Here is a 21,644-nt window from a genome sequence, read left to right as displayed (position 1 = left end):
TTATAAAATATTGGGGTGCACCGTTCTGTTCCATCCCACCACATCTTTAAACTGAGGGAGGTGATACCTCCTCCCCACTCCTCTGGGCCATGGAGAGTGCATCTCCCTTCACACCCCTGACACCTTGCCCACAGCTAGCCCTCCTCACACTAACAGAGTGAGGTGTGATTCCAGGGAGACAAGCAGGGCATGTGAAACCCTTCCTTTCCCTCCAGGGTTAGCCACCCTTGGGAAGCACCTTGGATGCTCCGCTCCATGGCAGGACATCCCTGTGCATGATGGGGCAGATCCTCTCAAGGGAAGGCTCGCTGTGGCCCAGAGATACCTGGGACAGGGTAAGTCTCTACTTCTGGGACACTGTATCACGACACTCATTTACCCACAGCCCTGAAGTTCATGGAGAACTTCGCTTCATCAGTAAAAAATAAGACATTTATCGCCTGTCTACTCTTTTGTGTCATCTCTCAGTTGGTGCTGGAGACAACATATGTATATTATTGGATCCCCTTAGGCCCCAACATATATGAAGTAACAAAAAATTCTGAGGCTTAACATTGTTTCAGGGCGACTGTGTAACAGTTCTGACTCTGCTGATGCTAAATTATGGGTATAAGAACTATGGAACCTCCTCAAATATCTTTCATCATAAAAACAGCTTTTCTTATTTTCCTGTTTCTTAGTAATTGCCAAAGACCATCAAATGAATGCTTCACACAAAACAGCAGCTAATGTTTATGAGCCCTCCTGACATACCCACTGTGGTAAACACTTCACAGAACTTCTAATTCACACAATTCTACAAAGCAGATATGAGCGTCCCCATCTCACAGACGAGGGAAAAACTCAGAACGAACTGACTCAGGCTCACGTGGTTCAGTGGCAGCACGTACACACAAATCCAAGTCAAAAAACTACACCCCTTTGTATATGTACCAAGTCATCTCCCACCAATTAACACACATCGGCGGGGTCAATTCTCAGGGAACTCAACACACTTTTTAGCTTTAAGTTGCTCCAGAGGCCGCTTCTTGCTCTTTTATAAAATCCCGGCCCACTGATTTCTAACACTGGAAGAAAAGTCCGATTTTGCCATTGTTTGCACAGCAAGTCTGAAATGTTCACAGCGAGATGACAGAATAAAACTAAGATATAAGCAGAATAATTTTTCCAGGTAGACAGACACAATGGACATTGTGCTATTCTGAAGCATTAAGCGAAGAAATCAAAATAAAATCATGTTTTTTAAACCTTCTTTTATAAACAGGAAAATTAAGACTCTAAGAAGGTGCAACAGCGCCACCTACGGCTAAAAATACCTTCCAGGTTCCCTGGAAACATGCAACACAAAAATTGCCTGTAAGATCAGAAAAGAGAATCAGGTAACTAAAAGCTTGTGTACCACATACTGCACTTTGCTTTGGGGGAAGGGAGGGGTAGTCAGTATTTAATCTGATATTGCTAATACTCCTGAATATAAACAAAAGACACAGGCTCATGGAAACTCATCTTAGAAGAGGAAAGAATCCAGTCCAGCCACTTCATTTTACAGGAGGGGAGACTGAGACCTTGGATATGTCCTCCTGGCAATCCTCAGCAAAGCTCTCCTAGGCCTCATGTCTTGCACTGTAGCAAAAACCAACAGATCTGTACTAGGCCTATATTCATAAAAGTCACGTCTGTAATTTTCCAACAGCAGGTAATCAAAGTATCTTGCAAAATACTTCTCAAAGGGCCAGGAAATCATACAAGTTTGTTGAAATAAAAAAACATTTATTTACATATTAAAACAGCCTGAGATTTATTCTCTCTATTAAAAATGTGACATGTCTAATCAAAATGTTGATATTTTAAAACCTGTTAAGAGTGCAGAAAAAATATCAAAAGTTTGTTTAATCACAAATGAGAGAAGCTTATTCCCTGAAAGTGATCAATGCGGATTTTTCTAAACTTAATGTTTCTGGTCACAATCCCACGAATTTAAAAGTCTGAGTGGATGTTTACACGGCAACATTAATTTTGAGCTTTAACACTACACATTCTGTGTAAATAATCTTCTAGGTCTTCTGCTTAAGGCAATTTAAGTATTCCCTGTCTCACAAGAATGATACAGATTTCATTAAAACTTCATACTGCACTAAGGAAAAAAAAAATGAATCCTCGTTATTTTAAGCCATATTCATATATATCATATATATACATACTGAATATGCATCGGAAATAAGCTACACTTTTTAGTATTCAGAGTTGATACTTCTAAAGTATCAGTCATTGTGACAGCATGTTTTTATTAAGCACCTCTACGGTGCTTTGTATACAAGGAGTCTAACTCTCACAGTCAGACAAGGTAAACGATATTACTCAAATTTCACAAATAACGAAATGTATTTCAGCCATGAAAACAACTAACATATTCATCATCAGGAAAGAAAAGAGTAAGGATTTTACTTACAATACTCACTGAAAATCTTTTCTTCCATACTAAGGCTACATAAAAACAATTCAGTCTGTGTAAATTTTTCAGTCAATAAGCTCCCCTAGAGAAAAACTGTAACATCATTAACACCGGTTGGATTTTCAAAGCCCACTTCTATTTTGCACAATAATTATTTTAAATGTTTTGTTTTTAGTGCTTACAAAGCACTAAAATAAAAAATAATTACCTTTTTAAGTCATTACCTGAGAATAAAACATTTGTGAAAATGTACAATTTTAATTTATGCCAGTCTGTCTCACATTCTCACTGGTGTCTCTCCTTTGAAGTCCTCATCAGGCTGAGATCGCTAAAATCGGTCATTTATGGACTCAGAGGAGTTCGGGAAACCACTCAATGGGAGGCTGATTAGAGGAGCAATTGAGATTGCATCCTGTGCAGCCTGGATTCCAGCACCGAGCTAGACACCACCAGCTGCGTGTGATTTGGTACAAGCTGGCCTATCTCTCAATCACTCAGCTGCAAAAAAGGAGACACTGATACCTACCCTCAAACACCTGCTATGAAGTAAAACATGAGGAAAGCATTTTAGCCTTAAGTAAGTGTCCAATCACAGAGAGTTTGGTCATTATGATGATGAGGATGGCTGTTAATAAATTAAGCTAGACCAAAAAGGAGAAATCACCATAAAGGAGAAACATTTTATGTCAATGAGCATTTCCTTTTGGATGGATTGCAGAATATTCTATTGATTTTTTTAATAAAACAAGTTTTGTCCATTAATTATAGATTTACAGGTTCATGGACAAGTCTCCAGAAAAAGAATTAGAGGCCTCTAAACTCTGAATATTAAGAAACTAAAGTTTAAAAAAAAAAAGGGAGGAGATTATACCTCATTTGGGAGAGTATGTGCTTAGCATGCACGAGGCCATCAGTTCAGTCCCCAGTAACTTCATTTAAAAAATTTTTTTAAGAAATGGAGAATTAAAGCAAAATGATGGAGGAATACAGAATTTTTTTAGAGACTCAACTCAGATTTAAGATGGGGAAAAAAAAATCCATTTCTCAGAGGAATTCTTGAGAACTATGTAAACTGGGTCTGAGATGTCTAGTCTTTTAACATTATTCAAGAATTCATATTACCAAGTCTTAAAACTACCTGATAACCCACAGTGGTGATAGTGATCGTAACAGCTGCCAACACGGATCGAGTTCCGGCTAGGACTGCTCTGTTCTGACATCTCTGCCCCTGAGGCCTCACCAGGCTGAGAGCACTAAATTCGGTCATTCATGAGCATCACGTGTAAGTCCTACATTTGTGCTTCTCACTGCCCCCTCCCCAGCCCCTCTGAGGGAAGCATTGTTATCATATTCTCCACCCGCAGACAAGGCTACTGAGGCACTGAGACTAAACCCGTTCCAGGTCACATCGGCATTAAAGGACGTCTGTATTTCTGCTGTTTTGCTTTTGACAAAGGAATCTGAGATATCAATTCAAGAGAGACTGTTAAATAATCAAGTCTGTCTGGTCTTCACCTCAAAGAGCAGATACTATAAATTCCTGATGTAGGATGAGGCTGCCGCCACAAACTGACTCAGCTTGAAATTAATATCCAAGATGAAGCAGCGGATACACGTAAATATTCATGAGTGTCAACTCCGCTCACGGGTCTGGGCCCTTCACTGCCTGAACGGGGGTGAAATCCCCACCCGTGTCTGGAAGGGAAGCACGGCTCTTCCAGGTCTCACCCAGGCTTCACGGGCTCTTTCCCCCCACAGACGGTCCTCAACGATTAAATGCTCTCAAGATTTTTACACCATGCAAAACTAAAAGACATTTCTGCAGATGGAGCACTTTCTCAGGCTTAAACCTTTTTTGCCTACACTTAGCAAGGGTGAAAAAAGAAACATGACTCTGCAAAGTGTCTGACCCTCACCACTCACAGGAGTAGAAAGGCCACAGCAGAAGATGACTCTTCACGTTGTAGGATGAGGTCAAAATAAAGCCGCCCCAACAGCAGGCACTCCCAGAGACAGCGCTCAGCAGTCTTCTGCACACTCACGGTTGTGCAGCCCTCACCACCATCTATCTCCAGAACACTTCATCACCTGAGAAGAGCACCCCTGTCACTAGCAGTCACTCCCTAACACCCCTCCACCCAGCCCCTTTCAACCATCACCTGCTCTCTGCCTCTGCATGTGCCTTTTCTGGGCATTTCAGATCACTGAAATCAACAATATGTGGCCGTTTGTGTCTGGTTCCTTTCACTTAACATGCTGTTATCAAGGCTCGTAGATGTTGAAGTGGTATCAGCATCTCCCTCTTTTTTTTTTTGAAAATGTTAAAGTTTATTAGAAGGTGGTAAGTACTGTCAAAAAGAGTATAGTGGAATATAATGGATTGGGTTTCAAAGATAAAAGGTCGGGTTGAGCAGACAGGGTGGACATCCCAGAACAGGAGGCCTTTTTCATCTGCCCTTTTATTTTTATTTTTTCTTTTTTTGTCACTCTTACATCTGAATAATATTCCACTACATGTAGATACTACATTCTTTTCATCCATTCAGCAGCTATGTATGGACGAGGTCCAGAACAATGAGTGAAAAATGTGAATAACAGGGATGGCATTTAAACAAAGGGCAAGATGTACCTTAAAAAAAAAGCCAACCAATGGAGGCACAAGGAAATTCACTGCGTTTCTGAGCAAAGTGCATGCTTGCTTCGGCAGGATTACCGTGCATGGCTGGGGCTGATATTGGCAGGAATCACGGTGAGGGTGTCATCTGAGAAGACTCTCTACTGCAAGCAGCTCAGGTAATTCTCATCCCTCATCCTGTATTTTTAGAGCCATCTTACTTGGTTTCTCTTATTTCAAGTAATAGCACTTTAACTACACATCTGATCATCTGCATCAGACCACCTTACATCCAAGCCACAGAAAATCATTCACTGACCGGAGCAGCTCCAGGACATAACGGTGATGGATCAGGGAGTACTTCAGCATCCCAGCCTGCAGGTATAAACCCAACATGTACCCTGTTGATGTCAAGAAAGTAAAATGCATGGAAATATCTCACTGCTGGTGCATGACATCTGCCCCCAAATTGCCCCAAAATCATGCTGGCAAAGAACTACTCAACCCACTCACTACAAAAAAAAAAAAGAAAAAAAGCTAAGAAGGCAAATTTGGGCTCTTCCATTGAAAACCAGCAACCATCACTGCCAGTATCTGATGTGGAATTCTCCTGACTTCAAAAACCACTGCGCAGTTACTTTTCAAACATGAAAGGTATATATGTATTCCAAGTAGATGATATTACAGAAGGATTTTTCTTTTCAAAATTTCCAGTTGCAACATTAGAACAAGAAAGTTTTTGTTTCAGCTTTAAAAAAAATCAATTATCTTCCACTTTCTTAATGTTGATCCTATGTTTATTTTATAAAGGGAGCTATGCTGCATATTATAAACCAACTGTTTGGCTTCTGCAAACAAGAACTGTATGACTTCACTATTTCAGAGCAAACTTTAATGATGCTTTGAGAGGTGGGGCCTGTGGCGCTCACTAACTGCTCTTTAAATACTGACAAGGATGTGCTATTAAGTAATGCAAAGGCTCTAACTCCACATTAACTCAGAAACCAAAGAAACTACACCAAAACCTTACTTTATCATTTTTAAATATTCTGATTCTTTTGAATGCTAAATTTCTTAAAAGATATGATTTCTTTTTGAGAAAAACAACAGCTGTATTAAATTTCCTCTCACCAAGAAAGCAATCTTTATCAAGAATAAAAACCCCTATGGAAATCCAAAAGACGGGACGTTTCTAGCTAAGTGAACATGCAGATCTGAACACAAACTTATGTCCTATCAGATCTCACTCGAACGAGCGGAACAAAGTACTGGGCTACCCTAGAACTTACCTCTTCTGTTCCAAATGTTGGCTGAGCTAAGATCATCAGGCAAGGCAGGGAAGGAGAGAAGTGGAAAGTCCACCTGGGGACCTCCATCTGTTTCCTTCCAGCCACAAGGTGCCGCTAGGGCGGCCCCGCTAACAAGCCCTCCCCAAAAGGAAATCCGGCATCCATACTGCCCCTGACTTCCCCAAGCAACCCCGACGTCCCTCTCCCACTGGTCGCCTCCCAGCCTGAGAATGGCCTTCTAATGCCCCCCCCAGTTGGTGGCACCCTCCCCCTCTTCCCCGCTACACACACACACACACACACATAGCCAGGGCCGCCTTCCCAAAGCACAAATTTGATTACATCAACCCCCACTTCAAACACTTCAGAGGCTCCCTGGTAGAGTTCTAGCCCCACCCCTGACCCTGACCCTGACCCTGCTCGCCAAGCCTCACCTCAGCACCATGGTCCCCAGTGACCTCAGGGGACCCCTGAATTGCTCCTACTTTCCACTTGCCTCCAGGCTCATCTTGACTATTTCTCAAGGAAGCCTTCCCTCCCTCCAACCTCGGCACTTTGTTCCTCTGTTCCTAGAATATTCTAGGCTAAGTCAACTTCTGACACTGCTAAGCTCCCAAGAAGCTAATAAATTTTGCTTATTAATGTGGGCTCACTCTCCCCTAGACACTCAGAACTGCGCATGTTATGAATAAATGAATGACGGGATGGGTCTCAAAGGGAGAGACTTACCTGCTCTCGCCCATCCCTGCCCTTCTTTCTGTAGAATATCAGAAGCAAAACCAGAAGTACCTTTCCTGAGAGTCACTTACTGCTGACACCCTTCACTGCCTCCTTGGTCAGTTTTAGTAAAACCCAAGCTCCTCCAAAGCCCTCCTCCCAGGTCCTCTCCATTGTCCTCCCCAGTAAGGGCACCATTCACCCTGGACCACAGAGGGCACTTTCCCCGGGTCCCCACCCCAAAAGCCTCCATGTCTCTGCCCGGGCTTCACCTGCCACCTGAGCCACCTTCTTGACTCCTTCTCCTGGCTGACTCTTAGTCTGTCCTCAGAACTGTATGTAGAGCCCATTTCTTCCAGGAAGTCCTCTCTGATAATGTCCTTTAGTTCTTGGCTGGGCTTCATCTAGAGCAGCAGTGCATGGCGACCAAATGGTGTTTGTCCACCCACTCCTTTGAGACCATGACATCTTGGAGGCCACGTGGGAAATAGGAGTGAGATGACAAGAGGTTAGGGAAGAGCTAAAACCAAAATCAGAGACTAAGTTCAAAATTTAAGTATCTTTTCTCAGAAAAAAGGAATAAAATGTTTCATACGTGTGTCATTTGGCTACGATTTTTGTGGCTCATGGAAAACAAGAGCTTGGTGTTCTAGTCCAAAAACCAAGTTACATGCAAAGAAATGTATATATTCATATATAAAGCAAGCCAGAACTGCTCAACAACAGTTTGCAGTTTAATTCCAAAGGAACTATGATAAAGGCAATCTCTCTCTCCCTTTTTTTTTTTTTTTTTTTTTTGGAATCATAGTTTCAGAAGTATTTGTATAACTAAGTGATTGCTACAGCCCATGATTCTGCACTGGAGTGTTTGGGGTTGAGGAAGCCCAGATTACATGCACTGTGGAAATGCAATCACACCAACACACTGACAGGCGCCCTAGTGGCTGAGCTGAATTTTCAAAGCAGACAACCTTACAATGGAACACAGTTCTAAGTAGAAAGTAAGAAATGCAATGTTCTGTACTCAATTTCATACGTTATATGGGCCATTAACCGATAGTGCATCTTGTCTAATGATACCCAAAAATAAATTGCCAACGTCGATTTTCTCCATCTGATCGTTTTATGTTAACATTGGTTATCAAACCCTCAATCCATACGGAAAACTCAGGCTTACGCTGCAGCAGAGTTACATCCCGCAGAAGACAGCGGATCAAGGAAGAACTGGAGAGTTTCCCTTCAGAAGCTGCTAAGTCTGGTTTTGCACCTGTATGTCATTTGCAACCACGTCATCGTCAAAGGAGTAAGACCTTACATCGGTGGGGCGTAAAGCACTGCTTTGTTTCCGAACAATCAAAGAACACTGAGCTTTGTGAAACAGTCCTGAGGCACTTAAATCGCACTTTTTCTGAAAGGCTCCAAAACTGACCCACTTCACCATTCCAGGTACAACAGGGAGGTACCGGAATTAGTAGATAAAACATGCCCTTTAAGTCTGACAAGGCCCAGCTTGAATCCTGCTACAGCATTTACTAGCCGCTAAATGGACCGATACCTTAACCCCTCTGAGAAGTCTTGCCAATCCGCAAAAGGGGGCTGCCACCGCCCACATGGGAGGGATGGATGTGAATGGAACACGCAATTAGGGCGGCCAACTGGTACCTGACACAAGGCCTGGCTAGTTTACCTCCGCTGCCCTTCTCCCCCTTTAAACTTGCACTGTTGCCTCTGGTAAGGATCAAGCCCCCGCAAGAGACTGCCCGATTCTTCTGTGTATCCCCGTATACATGACTTACCCTTAGGAGGCCAGAAAAACTGCCTCCTCCTCAGTTACTGTCAATATTCTTTAGAGTCTGTGTTTTTTTAACTATTTTGCAGGAAGACTATTCCAGAACTGTCCAAGCACCATTCTCCAGGTTGGCTCCCCTCACAGCACCCATCCCTTTTCATCTCAGATCCTCTGTCTAATTGCCTTCTGTTCATGGGAAAGAGAGTCCGGTAGGGTCGGGACTCCCTAGGACTCTTTCCCACCGTCACATGTAAGTGTGACTACCTTCTCCCCACTCCCCAATCCAACTCCAGCTTCTGAGGAGTCTCCCCTCCCGGACCCTGAAGCCTCTGCATCTTCCCAAGATGCACACATGGCCACGACCCTCCCTTTATATTTCATCCTGGCTGGCCCTGCCCACCACCCGGCCCTTTAAGGATAAATGGCATTGCTCTGAATATCCCAAATGCCACTGACTGACACACCAAAGCTGCATTATCTGGGCTTTCCTCCAACCGAGGCACAGCCCTGCCCTCCCTCAGCCTCAGTCTGAACCTCTTGAGAAGAGCTAACCCACATGTAAGGCTGTGAACTCCAGCTAAGAAGGACAATCCCAACGTGTGTCTCTAGTCCGGCACCTTCACCTGAGCCCCAGGCTCATAGACCCGAGTGCCTCTTTGAAGTCCTAACTTGGATGACAAATGGCATCTTAAAAATGCCTCATGTCCACCATTTACTCTGGAATTCAATTCCTGGCAGGTACCTCCCAGGCTCCCCATTTAACTAACAGAACCATCACCCACCTAGGTGTTTGAGGTCACATTCAATATCCCCTGTTCCCTCCCACCAGCCCTGCCCTGGAATCAGTCCTGTTATTTCCATTGCTAAGCCCATCTCAAGTCTGGTTCTGCAGGGACCATGGCCGTCACCCCATAAGCTCACAGCATGGTGCAGTGAGTCACAGTCCTCCAAATGGTGCTCCCTGGAGGAGGAGGCATCTCCTGCCTCTGGTCACCTCAGAAGGCACTGTATTCTCACACAGGAGGCCCAGGAGAAGGGACTCAAGGTTCGTCCATGGTCTGAGCTTTGAAGGACCCGAGGTCTGGGGGAGCTCCTAATTAGCAGACACACCTGCCAGTGAGCAGAAGAGAATGGAGGAACCCAGGCAAGGCTGTTCTCACTCCGACCCCTGGGCTCTCAGGAGCCACGGGAAAGGCCTGTGTCCAGGGCACAGCCCAGCCATCACAGATCCCAGCCTGCATTTGCCAACCCGGACAGCCTAGACTCCTTGTATTTGCGACATTTATTTCTGTTCTGTTCCCCACCCAGAATGTGGTGGACTCTTTCATAAATTCTGGCCTGTCTCAAGCAAGACCAAGTCAGTGAAAAACGCAGTGTCGACATTTGGACCAGAGCATGAAAGGAGAAACAAAGCCTCAATGTCAGCATTATGGTGGTGGCCAAACCCTTCCCCTGGGTGAGATGAACCATGGTAGGGGTGAGAATGCAAGGTTTGGTCGGCCAAAGCATCTTCCTTCAAGGCTGACTAGGGTATTGGGGTCTCACTACCGAAAAGTAACGACATGGCCGTCAGTGGTGGACGTCAGCTGCAAGAGACACTGAATCAGCCATTTACTGCCAACGTGGGTTAAAAGTAAAGGCCAGTGCAGGGAGGCCTCCACGGCTGCTGAGGCAAACCACAGACCCAGTTCTGAATGCCCACTGGATGAAGCAGAGTGGAACATACGGTCCCCTTTAGAGGTCACTGTGTCCACCAGATCCAGGTAAGCCAGCCTCTTCGGAGAAGGCCATGTTGTCCTGATACTCAGAATAACCAGCCTCGTACAGGGAACAAAAGAGTGGCATGGATTTTGGACCCGATACTGCCCCTTTATGAAGGCAAAGTAAAGTAAATGACATAGGGGAATTTGAATGCAAAAAAAAAAAGTGACTGCTTCCTCCAACAGCGTACCCTGCAGCTGCTCACCCCCGAGCATGCCACTTCCTCACCAGTGACCACCGGCCAAGAAGGGCTATCACGCACGTCACACAGCGACAGCCAGGAACCGCGTGCTGAGCACTTTTGTGTAAAAGCAGATATCGAGCAAGGTGCTGCAGACTTTGACTTTAGAAGTTTAAATACTCCATGAAAAGAATCCTTCAGCAGCCGCCTAAATCAATTCCCATCTCACTTCTTCAAAACAAACGAACAAATTTAATAAGTGCGCATTCGTCACCAAATATGAGGAGGACCAAACAGGTTCCTCAAAGCAAGGATTTTAACAGGTATCAAACACCAGTGGGTGATGTGTTAACAAAGCAAATATTCCAAAAAATTAGAAAATTAAAAGCTGTCTAGGATAATACATGGATCAAGGCAGCTGTTAAGTTTTTGGTTTTTAAAGCGATGGAGACAGCATGGAGGGTGATCCAGCTATTTCCAATGCAGGGTGTGCACAGCCCACCTTTTCAGATGCAACAACATACTCAAAGGGCAGTACAAGAGAAAAAGGAATAAAGAAAAAGGAAAAGAGGAACAAGCGAAAATTAGAAACACACAAGAACAAAAATGAATTTGACAGCCTGTACAAGAAATTACGTGATTGTGTGAGGCCAGGGACGCAGGGACAGTGAGACCCATCCTTACCTCCTGCTCCCGGGAAGGCAGGGGCCTGTGTGGAGCAGCGCTGCCAGGGGACACCAACGTGGTCAGAGCCCCAAACCAAAACTCCACCTACATGCGTCTAGACAGCTTTTGAGCTACAAATTGTGGTCACATTTCAGGCTGGACAGTTTTACTCACTTCCACCAAGAGTAGCATTAGAGGATTAGGCTCTGCTCCTGCACTAAAGCGTTGTTTTATAAATTAATGACTGTAGAATAGTAAAAGGAACAATGGAGTAAAAGTGACTGGAGAAGAACGTGCTTGACCCGAGCTCACTGGCCGCGTTATCTCACTGACGTTCAGATGCTGGCTGGGTGCTTTTTGTACCACAACAGACAGACCCACCAGGAGGGAGGTTTAATGCGCTGCTGTATTTTGATGCCGAGAACCATGCCTGGTACACGAGATTCTGGGTAAACAATGGTGACAGTGTCAACCGCTATGGGCTAAGCACACATCCATCTACTCTGCCAAATCCCAAGGTCAGACTTGAAAAGGCAAAAACAAGCTGGCATTCTCTGGTGGGTCTACAGACTCAGAACAAAGCAGTTGCTGAGCAAAAATGTCACCAGTGCCTCCTATGACAAAAGTGGAAGCACTGGCCATGGGGCTGGGGCATGGCTCCAGGCTTCCACTGCTCACCGAACAGTCTGTCCAGGGGGAGAAGTTGGTCCCTTCTTACGTTGCACTGATGCACCTACCTGGACTAATGCCTGGGGGCTCAGCAGGAGGTGACAGGTGAGGTGAACGGAGCCAGTCTGGGAGAAGCCCGGTGCTAGCAGCTGTGCCTTCAGCAGTGCCCAGGCTCCTAAACCTGCCACCTCATCTCCAAGGAGCAGAAGGGGTGTGCGGACATGTAGATCCAGGGCCGTGTGAGGACAAGTACAGATCATTGCCACGACATGCCTTGCCCCTTCCTTAAGCCATAGAGGAATATCCGGGGAGGAACTGAAAATTCATGCAGAGTTCGCCAGGCATCCACACGCAGGTGGGACTCAGGTCCCCTGTGCCTCTCACTCACAGGGCTGGTCTGGACATTCTTTTTTTCAATTCTCTGGCACCTTCTCCTCCAACTGACCAACAACCAGAAAGTAGGATCTGATCTTGGGCAAGTTCAAGAATCACAGATCACCGCCTCCACAGCGGACCCGGCTGCACGTGCTAGGTTCTCTGACCGTCACCTGTGAGACCGCCATAAGTGCTCTCCAGACTCAAGGCCCGAGGCCGTAGGCCGGGGGTACACAACTTCCCTCACTTTCCCCAGCAAAGGGGGACCACCTATCGGCAAAGGCATCTCAACCTCTTCTGCCCGAGGGACGGCACAATGGACACACGGGGAAACAGAGCAGAAAGTGGGGGTGGTGGGTAGGCAGCCCATAAGAGCTCATCTGCACTTTCGAGGCAAAGTGAGGCCTTTGACCTAATCACAGGGACAAAGTGAGGATGAACCTTTCCCTGCTCTGTCCCATACTCCGTGACACGCCTTTTCCTGTGTAAGGAGTTCATTCGTAAATCCCTGGCGGTGTTTCTGATGACCTAACCTGGCATGGTGGCTGTCGGGCATGAAGAGAGGACCTGAGCCGTGCAGGTACTGGGCCTAGGAGTCAGGAGACACCGGGTCCACCCCCAGCTCAACCAGAGCCTCGTTCTGCATCTCGGGATTCAGAATCTCTTATCTAAGCAAAGGGATGAGACTGTCGCAGGACAGGCTGCCCAAAAGAAATGAAATGAGATCCATGTAAAGAAAGTTTCCCAGTTGCCACATTTAAAAAGTAAACAAAGAAACAAACAAAAAACAAATACTAGAAAGTGATTTTAAGAACAGATCTTACTTATTCTACTGTACATAGAATACTATCAATTTGACATGTAATCAATATAGAAAGGAACAAGGTAGATTACATTCCTTTTATTAGATGTCTCAGCATCTGATGTTCATTTGACCTACAGCACATGTCAGCTCAGACCAGCCTCCTCCCCAGCTCTCCTAGCATCAGAGGCTGTGGCTACTCTATTGGACAGCAACTCCAGGGGTCCCACCAGGTGTCCTGGCTGAAAAGCTGGAGTAAGTGTCCACAATATCCCTAAAAGGATCTCTCTGAAACAAAGGCGGATTCACTTTTAAATGTCTGTAAACCAGCGGGCTGCACCTCCATCCACTCTTGGCTACAAGACAGCCCTCTTCCTTGATGATCCCTTCCTGGATATAGGGAAGCAATCTGGCACACATCGAGGGTGGCCGGGCCTCCAAGTAGACTTACCTGCTGTCTGTGTCCAATCCCATGAAGTCCTCCTTCTCAAACAAGGTGCAGAGGAGGGGGATCTTATCCCCAGACTTGTTGGGGGCCCTATCCAGCCACTTGGACTTGAGCATGATGAAGAGAGAGACAGTGAAGTCCTCGATCCTCTTCTCCACCAGCCTGCAGTCCTCGTAGATTGAAGGCCACGTCGGTGCGCTTCTGCTCGGCTACCTACCTATGCAGCACAAAGAACTAAGTCATTAACGATGTGCCATACAGCTCCTCTGCACGTGGAGCTTCTCGAAGGCCTTGGCCGAGAGGCAGTTGGCAATGGTGACAAGGCCCACCACCTTGCTGTGGGTCTGGAAGATTCCCCACCCATTCTCGGGTGCATAGTGGTGCCTGTAGTGGATACAGAGTGCCCAATGGGAGCCACAGGGGCTGATCTGGCTCACCAAGGTGATTCGCTTATAGATGCAAAAGAAATTCTCCTCTGAGATGATCCCAATGGCTTGGACCACCACGGGGAGAATCTGGTCGTTCTCAGCGCACTGCACGTAGTCAGGGGTGCTCATGTTGCAGCCCCTGCCGAGAGGGGAGAGGAGATCGATATACTTACTCTGCTGTGGGCTGTGGGCCCCTCTGGATTGCGGTGAGCTGGTGTGTATCAGCCAGAAGGCAAGGGAAGCCCAAGCAAAGACGGGGGTACAGTTTGTCCTCAGTGCCTGCACATGGCTACTGTAGGTCGGATCACATTACCCAGCTTTTGGTCTAGGCTTCCTGCCCCTGCAGAGCAGGGTCATTTCTTGTTTTCTGTTCCAAGCACCTAGACAAACCCTAATGCAAAGACAGTGCTCAAAACTGCTGAATAAAGAAATGAACAAAGGAACTGCTTTCCACACCCCTTTAAGCAGAATATAAAGAAAAGAACCACAGTGGGATCAAAATATCTGGATTTCTATCCAATTTATTTGAACTCCTAAGCTGCAGAATAATGAATAAGAAAACTTGCCTTGGGGAGGAGGGTACAGTTCAGTGGTAGAGCACGTGCTTATCAAGTATGAGGTCCTGTGTTTAATCACCAGTACCTCATTTTAAAAAATGAAACAAATAAAAAAACCTAATTACCCTCCTCAAAAAATATTTTTTAATTCAAAATTCAAAAAACAGCTTGAAATTGACACAACATTGTAAACTTGACTATACTTCAATTAAAAAAAAAATCATTGCCTTAGAAGAAATTATCTGGATTACTGAAGTTTGCAAATGTTAAATGCCTAGGTTACAACCTGCATAAAAAGGGGGGACTGTACAAATTTACTATCCCTCCTTTATCAGCTATATTACCTTTCGGGGGGTTATAACCTCTCAGAGCTAATTATCTCAGATTAAAAAACAGAAAACATTACCTGATTTTCAGTACTGCTGAAGAATCTGATAACCCTATTAAAGCATCTGACACACAGAGTTTATTCAATAAATGTTTGTTGAATGAATAAACAAGCAAAGTGAATGCTGCTCCCTGCCACAGACCATCATAATGGTACTGCCTGGAAATCCCAAGCCCACTTTCACCCGACTCTACACTAACCATGTGTGTGACCTGGGCAGGCCTGTGTGATGCTCTAAGCCCCAGTTTAATCATGAATAGAAATGAGGGCAATAACATAAACCTCAAAGGGTTAGTGAGTCAGTAATGAATTGTACCCGAAATTTGCAAGATTGAACCGTTAAGGAAAATTGGGCAAATTGTCCATAGGCCCTCTCCATATTATCTCTTACAACTACATGGGAATCTAAGTTACATCACAAAATTAAAAGTCTAATTTTTAAAGAGGCTATTGAGGTTAAATGAGCTCACTGTCTCAAATAAGGAACACACAGCACAAATAGGACAATCCCTAGACCATGAGATACACTCAAATTTCCCACTGAACCCACTGGTCCCTCCAATTTCAGAGCACGAGGATGGGTCCTCGTGGCCAAAGGCCACTGCACCTGAAGCTAACAAAGCTAATGGCCCCCACTTCCAAGAGCCCCTGTCACCACCCTAGGTCTAAGTTTGTATTTGTAATTTTTTTTCTTTTTATTAAATAGAAACCCCCAATTGCATAGCCTTCAGGTCAGCAAAACCTGACCACAGAGATCATGATGGCAGCCCTTCTTGGTGAAACAATAAAATGAAAAGCTATTTCCACAAGAACTCTGTATAAATCTACTAGGGAACGTCATTCTGGACTGAGAGGAAGAGGACTGGGGAGGAGGGGGCAATCTGGGGCACAGAGGACTATGGGCCACCTGTCCCATGATGGACTTTAGTTTCAACACTCACCTTCCAGGAACTTCAAAATACACACAGACAGAGTGCTATGGACAAGATTTTTTTTTTTTAAAGAAATCACTGACACCCTAGCAGCTCTTGTTTCTACCGAGAAACAAATGGATTATGTGTATAATGTTTCACAAAAACCCAAAAATACTATCACCCCAACTTCATACATGAAAAAACTGAGGGAGAGAGGTTTATCACATTGTGCAAGATTAGAGAGAGGCCACATCAGACACCGTATTTAAACCCAATCCCCTGCCCCATTGCTCACACCAGAAAGTGTGACATACTGCTCCTTTCCTGCCCTTTCCCTGCAATAAATCTCTGAAGAGTCTTTCCTGTGCCACCTGGAATCACAATCACATCAGCTTTCCACAAAGAACTATGTCACTCTTTGGAGGACATATCAAAATCTAAAGGGTTGGAATGAGAGGAGAGATTTGCATTTTCTGTTTCTCAAAGGAAACATGGCTTTAAAAGAAACTGAAAAGGACTTATCTAGTCTACGGTCTCATTGTGCAGAGAAGGAAACGGAGGCTCAGAAGAGATGAGGAAAGGGCCTTATTAACAAATATTGCCTGAGTGCAGCACCAAGCCAGCCCTGGGCACTGTTGTGGGAGGATCTGGGAGGCCCAGGAGAATGAGTGTTAGAAAAAGGATAGAGAAGGAGCATACAAAGCCCTGTCTCTACATCACCATACCATGGAGTACCACCAAATTACCCAGTATGGGTGCAGCCAACATTAAGGTTGGCTAGAGAGGTTATAGAAACCTGGAAGTCTCAACTATAGTGGAAATACCAACATTTACTATGCTTTTTTCCCAGTTCAAGCATCAGCTCAGTGGGCGCTCTCTACCAGGGACTACACGAGGCCTGGAGTTCTCCAAAATACAGATCTCTATTACCACGTGTGCAAACCACATACAGGTCCACCAGAAGAAAAACGCCCACAGATAAGATGGAATTACTGAAACTGAAAGCAGCCAAGCAGCATATATTAACTAGGAAAAATGGTGCTGCTAGAAATGGACTCATGGGCATAGAAAGCCAACTGTGGTTAGCAGGCAGGAAAAGGGGGATTAACAGATACACATTAATAAATATAAAATAAATGACAAGGACCTGCTATATAGCACAGGGAACTATATTCAAGTTCTTGTAATGAGTTGTACTAAAAACAATCTAAAACGTATGTATATACATATGAATATGTTTATAACTGAATCTCTGCTGTACACCTGAAACTAACATTGTAAGTTAACTACACTTCAATAAAAAATAATTAGAAAAATAAAAGCAAGTCTTTAAAAAAATAAAAGAACACTGTAAACCCCGTAGCTGTAGGTGGTGGAAAATTCTGGCTGCAAGCAGCAAGTCCACTGTATCACTCCAGCACTGACTGTCACCCTTTCTGACTATCAGAGAGTCACTTGGCTTCACTGAGGTTACTTTTCTCTTCTGTGAAAGGCTACATTTGCAACTAACAATGTATAGAATCTCATCATTCACAAGCCCCAAAATTAGTGAGGACTTCCCATGGGCCAGGCTCTGGACAGATGAAAAGGTAGGGTCTCAGATATATTCATGGTTAGAAGAAGTTTATGCCGTAAAGACATTAATTCTTCCTGTTTTGATAGACAGATTCAATGCAATTCTGATTAGAATTACTACCAGATATTTCATGGAATATAGCAAGTTAATTTATGGTCAGGAACAGCCAAGAAACTTCTTTAGAACCACCACTGGGTAAGGGTGAATAGGTCATTGATTTCCACTGTTCTTTCTGAAGTGACGAAAACGTTCTGGAATAATAATGGTTGCAGCACTGTGAATATGCTAAAAGCTGCTGAATTGTACCATTTAAATGGATGGACTTCACGGTGTGTGAACAATATCACAATAAAGCTGTTATATGAAAAATAATCTCTTGACAATTATTTTCCCCTCTATACAACTAGTCTGCCCCACAATTTAAGAAAAAGAAAAAACCAAAACAAACCAAACTGTGTGCCAGGAGCTCTTTAGGACTGCAATGTCCCTAGGTCTCCAACGCCTCTGGTGGTGCTGTTCCTGTTAACACACCCAAGCTGGGCTGGGCTAGTTAGGGACTGTAACTATCTTTCTAAAATCAACGGTCACACGTTTCAGCCTGGGAGAGGGAAGCCTGGAGGATGTCACATACTCATGCCTTCAGCTCATTTTTAACTGAACCAAGTCCTGCTTTCAACACTGTAATCCCTCTCAGTATAAAACCACGTGACATAATCAAGCACCCCCATCATGACACCTGAAAGTGTTCAAGGAACTTACCTGGGGCAGAAACACTGAGGGAGGTGACGGAAGCTCCCTCAGCACTGACGCTCCCTTTTGCAGACTTCACCAGGACAAGCTGGGCTTTACGGCCGGAGGCTCTCAGCCTGGGGAGCAGCGCCCACGCCACCGAGCTGGTCCTGAGGGAGCGGGAAAGGGAGAGGAGGGCAGCCCAGGGGTCACGGGGCAGGGAAAGCGGGGGATTGGGGACGCGGGCTGCAGCTCCGCTCGGAGGCCAGCCCCAGTCCCAGCTGCCCCGTCCGGGTCCGCAGACCCAGCCGCCCCGGGACACAGCCCTCCCTGGGACGGGGACGGGCCGGCGGCTGAGGAGAGGAAGCCCGGGAAGAGAGGACTCGCGGGCGGGAGAGGGGAAGAGGATTCCAGCCGCAGACTGAGGGGAGACCAGCTGGGGCGAGAGGCGGCAGGTGCACACCTGGCCCTGAGCAGCTGTGGCCGGGGCGCCGGGGCAGGTGGCGCGGGCAGAGGGGCCTGGCCCGAGCAATATAGCTGAACACACGCTGAATCATGCCCTCGCGGGCTGTGACACTTGGACCGCCCTCCAGCAGCCGCCTGAACCTTTCCCGTGAGCCCCCCACCTTGCACTTCCACAGCCGGAGCCCCGGCCCCAGGGCAGGAGCTAAAGGCTTACCGGGCGACATAGCTGAGAAGATTTTGGGGCAGATCCCCGGCTCGGAGATGGAGCTTCCAAACAGCGGTCCACCTGGCACTGACTGCGCATGCGCAGGAGGGCCAGCGATCCTCAGGTTTCTGTGAGAGAAGCTGTGGAAGTGAGGGAGGGAGAAGATGGGAGGAGGAGGGGAGGAGAAGAAAAGTGGAGGGAGACAGATGGACAGGAAGTGCAGAGAGAAGGGAGGGATCTGGAGAGGGGAGGGGAGTAGCAGAGATGTAGAGAAAAATGTTTACCTCTGGTGGCATCCTGAAACAGAATTCAGTCCTGCCTCTGTACCCTTCACTAACACTTCAAGGCCCGCAGCTCAAATTTTCCCTCCCTGGTCCAGCCCTCCAGCCGAGGCCTCTGCAGAACCCCTACGGGATCACACCCGTTGATCCCACGCAGAGCTGGGTTCCCTGTTGCTCTGGGAACCAAGCACCCGAAGGTGTTGTCGCTCAGAACTACCTTGGGAAGAGTTCATATTCCCCTTTTACACGCTGGGAAACAGGCAGGCACGATCTCTGTCTTAGCTCCACTGTTCCAGGTGTTGGGCTGGTGGGGAGCGGGAGGTACAAGATCAGAGCCCCAGACAGAGCAGACTGCCTGAGTGTTGGTGCATAGTGCCCATCCCTCCTGAATAAACCACACCCCACCCTAGTGGAACCATCAAGGGTTCAGAGTAGGTCCCTGGGTTTGGGAGAGCTGTCCTCAGATCCAGTGCCCAGCTTGCTAGGTAGATAGGAGTGTTACCGAGTCCAAATTCATTCTCCTCAGTGCAGGACAGGCCAATAATTTCAGAGACCAGGTGTTGGGGCATGGAATAGCAAGTTTCTGTAGACCTTGATGGCAAACAAATGTCCTGGAAAACCATCTCCCCAAGTCAGAATTCAGGCTCCTTTCCTACGTGCTTTGTTGTAGCAAACTTCTTGGTGTAGGAATTCTTTTTTGTTAGAATCCTTTGTTCTTGCAGCTATCTGCCTGAGTCAAATCTCTGTAAACCTCCAGCAAAACAAACGTTATTTTCTTTTCTGCAACTTGTTATCTTTTTATGGATGGAAAAGTGTTAAATATCCTTAAAGGTCAGAGCCTTCAGATTAGGCTCTTCTGTATATTTCAGGCTCTAGGCAACACTGTTTCACAAGCAAGATGAAGCCTAGGAGACAGAGCACAGGGTTAAATTCAAAGGAAAAGATCTAGTATGGAGTCAGATTTGTTCTGTTCTATTACCCAGGCAGAAGCCACTTGAGGATTTAAACCCCTTTAAGTTAAAAATAAGTAAAAGTTTAAAGGAATTTACATACATAGGTGGGAATGTGCATAGCCTATTTGGAAAAGCAAACAAAGGATAATAAACAGTGGCATCTCCAGGGAGGGCTGAAAGAAGAGGGGATGAGGGAAAATTTCTTTCACTTGTGTATTTTTGTGCTGTGTTTGAATTTTTTTAACCACATGCATGTATTTCTTTTTCAGTTAAAAAAAATGTGTAATGGAGCAAAGGAGTAGCAAGCTCAGCAAATACAGCAGCCATGGAATCACTGAGCCATCAATTTTGATTTTAGCCAGGAAGCATTTATTGACTCTCTCCTATGTGCCCAGTGCTGTTTTAAGATTTCTTTTATTTTTTTTTATAAAATAATAAAGTGCTATTCCTCACCCCTGCCCATGGCTGGTGGAAAACCAACTGAGTTTTTATTGAGTTGTTTTCCAAGGAGTAGAGATGAGTTATAAACAGAACGCATCTTACGGGCAAAACAGTCGGAGTGGTTTTCCAGCAGGCCAAACAGCTATGAAGGGTTTGCAATAGAGGCGCCCAGAGGCTGAGAGAGAAAGCCTCCAGGACCCTACAACAAGCTGCCCAAAGTGCCTTCTCCATGGCACTACTGAAATAGGAAAGAACAAATCTGACTCCATGTTATATCTGTTCTTTTGAGTTTAACCCTGTGCCCTGTTTCCTAGGTTTAGTCTTGTTTGTTCTGCACCTTTTGTAAAACAATGTTGCCTAGATCCTGAAATATACAGGAGACACTATTCTCAAGGCTCTGACTTTAAAGGATATTAACACTTTTCCATTCATATAAGGTAACATGTTACAGAATAGAAAATAACATTTGTTTGTTGGAGGTTTACACGGATCTGACCCAGGCTAAGAGCTGCAAGAACAAAAGGCTCTAACAGCAAAGAATTCATAAACCAAGTTTGCAGCAACCAAGCATTCCTGCTTCCCCTTTTTAATATAAAAAGAGCCTGAATTCTGACTTTGGGGAATGGTTTTCCAGGACATTAGACTTCCATCTTCTCAGCTCGGTTTCCAAATTAAAGTCGCTGTTTCTTGCCCCCAAAACCTGGTCTCCCGATTTATTGGCCTGTAATGCACGAGCAGAACAAGTCTGGACTTGGAAACACAAACATTCATTGAAAGTACCCATTTGGTATATTAAATGACCTGCTTCCACTTGTCTTCCTGACGTTTTCTTCTCTTGACAACTCCTGCTATGTTTATGAAAACCCTGTCATGTGGACACATTTGCATCTCTAGCCACTACCCTTCCAGGTAAGAACTGATGCCAAGGAGTCAATGGAAGCTGC

The 21,644-nt window shown here is 45.5% G+C and overlaps 1 long non-coding RNA gene across 1 annotated transcript in view; it reads right to left on the bottom strand.

Moving 5' to 3' along the window:
* Nucleotides 1-18,455, bottom strand: part of LOC135318948 (uncharacterized) — a 29,289-nt gene extending 10,834 nt beyond the window's left edge. Inside the window, exons 1-2 of the long non-coding RNA XR_010377421.1 lie at nt 18,386-18,455; nt 13,767-13,980 (exon numbers count right to left, since the gene is read on the bottom strand). This is a non-coding gene — a long non-coding RNA (uncharacterized LOC135318948). The remainder of the gene's footprint in view (nt 1-13,766; nt 13,981-18,385) is intronic.
* Nucleotides 18,456-21,644: the final 3,189 nt, after the last annotated feature.

This window comes from Camelus dromedarius, chromosome 23 (genome assembly GCF_036321535.1).
Source record: "Camelus dromedarius isolate mCamDro1 chromosome 23, mCamDro1.pat, whole genome shotgun sequence".
NCBI classification, from domain to species: Eukaryota; Metazoa; Chordata; class Mammalia; order Artiodactyla; family Camelidae; genus Camelus; species Camelus dromedarius.
The sequence above is the reverse complement of the archived record's forward strand: the minus strand, read 5'-3'. Positions and strand labels throughout refer to the sequence as shown.